The following is a 4337-nucleotide window of genomic DNA, read 5'->3' on the forward strand; positions in this document are numbered from 1 at the left end:
AAGCCAACCCCCCTTAAGAACAGTGCAAATGGAACAAATGCTTACAGGTTGAAGCTAGAAGGGCAGAAGTAGAGAGAGAGAGAGAGACAAAGAAAGAGAGAGAGAGAGAAGAGAGAGAGAGAGAGAGAGAGAGAGAGACAGCCTATCCACACAGCTGAACTACAAACTGTTTCAGGACTGAACTGCTCACATAGAGAACTGACCACTCCCCTTTCATTATACCTTTAAACACAAAACCGTTTAATCTCTGTATCAAACCAATCACCTTGGAGCCGGAAACTATTTACGACCCCTCTGAAAAAACAATTCTAGGACACAGTATCTTTGAGAAAAGGAAGCTTTTCGAGAAAAAGTACCAGCTTTGTGACACTGTGCACAGTGGTGTTCTACAGGGACTTGTGCTCAATCCATTTTTGTTTGACATTTAGACAAATGATTCAGATGAGCATTATAGAAGGCACGGTTAGAAAGATTATGGATGAAATCAAGTTTGGCTATATAGTGGACAATGAAGATTACACAGGGACCTAGATCAAGTGGCTTGATGAATCTTAGAGTTGTACAGCACCGAAGCAAACACTTTTGACCAACTCGTCCATGCCAACCTGATTTCTGAAATTAATCGTGCCCTACTTGGGGTGGTGCAGTGTCTCAGTGGTCAGCACTACTGCCTCACAGTATCAGGGACCTGGGTTTGATTGCTGGCTCAGGTGACTGACTGTGTGGATTTTGCACATTCTCGCTGTGTCTGCGTGGGTTTCCTCCCACAGCCCAAAATTGTGCAGGTTATGTGAATAGGCCATGCAAAGTTGCCAAAGTTGTCAGGTGCATTAGTTCGGGGTAAAAGTGGTGAGATGGTTCTGGGTGGCGAACTCTTCAGAGGGTTGGTGTGGATTGTGCTACACTGTAGCTAATCTAATCTATTTGCCGGCAATCGGCCAATATCACTCTAAATCCTTCTTATTAAAATACCCATCTGCGTGTTTTTTAAATGTTGTAATTATACCAACCACCACTACTACGCCCGGCAGTTCATTTCCACTTTCTGAGTGAAAAAGTTGCCTCGAGGTCACTTTAAAATCTTTCCCCCTCACAGTAGATCTATGTCTACTAATTTCGGACTTCCAAACATGGGGGAAATATCTATACTACTCACCCCCTATCCATGCACTTCATGAATTTATAAACCTCTAGAAGGTGCAAATGCGCCTCCCACCCAGGGTCTGTGCTTCTGGGGCTTAAATTCTGAATTGCAATACTGACACCTCTTCATCGTGATCAAACCACAATTTTAAAATCATTTTAGTCAACGCGTTCAGACATATTATAAAACACCTCTAGTAAGATGAGAACCTAGACCTTTGGGGCCAGAGGCAGGGACACTACCTCCACCCCACAATAGACCCGAAAGTCTCAACATTATTCTCCTGTGTGTTTGTTCATCAGCCTGTTCTGACACGCTGCACCGGAATCTAGACAATCTGGTCTCGAGCTAGGGACACTACCAGACAAGTTCAGGAATTGGAATAGAATCCAGAGCTCTGCCCCAGAGGCAGGGATACTACTGACTACACAAGATCTAAACCATGCCCAAATTTTCAACTTTAAATGCCAGCTTTCAGATCGGTATGAATTCATTGAAATTTGGTTCACTTTACTGAATTACTCAGTTAAAATAATAACGTTGTTAAAAATGCAAGGTACTTGCCTCAACTGTAGGATGTCGAGTTTATGTGCTCTGCCTTCGAGATAAACTATGAACATCGTTAAATACTTAGCTATTATTTCCAGTTTAAATGGCTATTATCTGTAGTCTGCAATATGAGGGAATGAAATCCTGCAGAACCACACTGCACTATGAAGGACCTCGAATAGATATAAAAACTGAACATCAGAGACAAAGACAGAGCATACTTTCTAGCCTGAAACACCGATCACTGTTTCCCAGCCCTCTTCCTAAAACATTTAAATGATACAAAGCCACTGATTACTTTCCAGCCTTTCTTCCCCAGTATTATCAATCGCTGGACTAAAGATTGGAGATGGAGTTTATTGTTGATAAATGCAAGGTATTGTACTTTGGTGAAACAAACTAAAGAAACGCATATTCAATTAAATGTAGAGCCATTGGTAGTGTTGTAGAACAGATCAACCCATGGTTTCAGGCATAATTCTGTCAAGTTTGCTTCATATGTAGACAGGGTGGTTATGAAGGTGTTTCACATGATGCCCTTCATTATATGGACGTGGAGTCATAGAGATGTACTGCACGGAAACGGACCCTCTGGTACAACTTTTCCATGTCGACCAGGTACTCTAACCTAATCTTGTCAATTACGCCAACACTTGCCCATATCCATCTGAACCTTCCTATTTATATACTCATCCAGATGTCTTTTAAATACTTTAATTTGACCAGCCTCTGGCAACTCTTTCCATACATATACCACCATCTATGCATAAAAAATGCCACTGAGGTCCCTTTTAAATCTTTCCCCTCTCATCTTAAACCTTTGCCCTCTAATTGTGGGCTCGTCCACGCCGGGGAACAGACATTGTTTATTTACCCTTTGCATGCCTCTCATGACATTATAAACCTCTATAATTTACCTTTCAGCCTCTAAAGATTCAGAGAAAATAGCCCCTGCCTATTCCGGCTCTCCCTCCAGCTCAAATCCTCCAGCCCAACCAACATCCTTGTAAATCTTTTCTGAACCCTTCTAAGTTTTCCGATAGGAATGAGACCAGAATTGTAAGCAATATTGCAAAAGTCGCCGAACCAATGTCCTGTACACCCGCAACATGACCTCCCAACTCTTGTACGCAGTGGTTTGAACAATAAAGGAAAGCATATTAACACCACCCTCACTATCTTATCTACCTGCAACTCTACTTTCAAGGAAATATGAACCTGTACTCCAAGGTCTCTTTATTCAGCAACACTCTCCAGGACTTTATCAATCATTGTATAAGTCCGGCTCAGGTTTGTTTTCAAAATTGTAGCACCTCGCATTTATCTAAATATATCTCCATCTGCCACTCCTCAATCCATTGGCCCATCTGAACAAGATTCCCTTTTGCTCTGTGGTAACATTCTTAACTGTTTATTGCGCCTCCAATTTTGGTGTCATCTCCAAATTTACTAGCTATATCTCCTATGTTCACATCCAAATCATTTATATAAATGACGAATTGCAATGGACAGTCTTTTGAGTACAGGAGTTGGGACGGTATGTTTAGGTTGCACAGGACATTCATGAGGCATGTCCTGGAGGACTGTGTGCAGTTCTGGTCGCCCTGTTATATAGAGAATATTATCAAGTTCGGTAGAGTTCAGAAGAGGTTTATCAGGATGTTGCTGGGAATGGAGTGTTTGAATTTTAAGGACAGGCTCAACAGACTCGGACATTTACTAATGGAGCGTATGAGGCTGAGAGGTAACATGGTAGAGGTTTAGAATGTCATGAGAGGTATCAGTAATGTTGAATGGTAGGTGTCTTTTCCCTCGAGTGGGGATTTTTTTAAGGTAATAGGACAAAGTGTCTTAAAAGACATAGCATCATAGAGCTGTATAGCGTGGAAACAGACCCTTTGGTCCAACGTGTCCATGCCAACCAGATATCCAAAATTATTCTCCTCCCATTGACCAGCATTTGTTCAATTTACATCAGAACCCTTCCCATTCATCTGTCTATCCAGATGCCTGTTAAATGTTGTAATTGTGCCAGCCTCAATACCTTCCTCTGGCAGCTCATTACACACGGACCATCCTCTACATGAAAATGTTGCCCATTCGAACCCTTTTTTGTCTTTCCCATCCCACCTTAAACCTTTGCCATCTAGTTTTTGATTGTATTATCCTAGGGAAAAGGCATTGGCTATTCAATCTCTCCGTTGAACACATGATTTTACTAACCTCTAATATCAATCCTCAACCTCCGATTCTCCAGGCAAAACAGGTTCAGCCTATTCAACCTCTCTCTGTAACTCAAACCCTCCAACCATGGCAATCTCAGTGTAAACCCTTCTTGAACCCTTGCAAGTTTCACAACATCCTTCCTGCAGAGCAGGGAGATTAGAATTGCAGTATTCCAAAAGTGGCCGAACCAATGTACTGTACAGTCGCAATCCAGTCTCCTAACGCATATTCACAATGCATTGACCAATAACATATCAAATACTTTCTTCACTGTCCTATCTACCTGCAAATCCACTTTCAAGGAACTATAAACCTGCATTCTGAGATCATGCTGTTCAGCAACACTCCCAAGGACTTTACCAGTCAGTGGATAATCCTGCCCTGATATGCCTTTCCAATATGCAGCATCTCACATTTA

Source organism: Hemiscyllium ocellatum, unplaced genomic scaffold (genome assembly GCF_020745735.1).
Source record: "Hemiscyllium ocellatum isolate sHemOce1 unplaced genomic scaffold, sHemOce1.pat.X.cur. R23, whole genome shotgun sequence".
NCBI lineage: Eukaryota > Metazoa > Chordata > Chondrichthyes > Orectolobiformes > Hemiscylliidae > Hemiscyllium > Hemiscyllium ocellatum.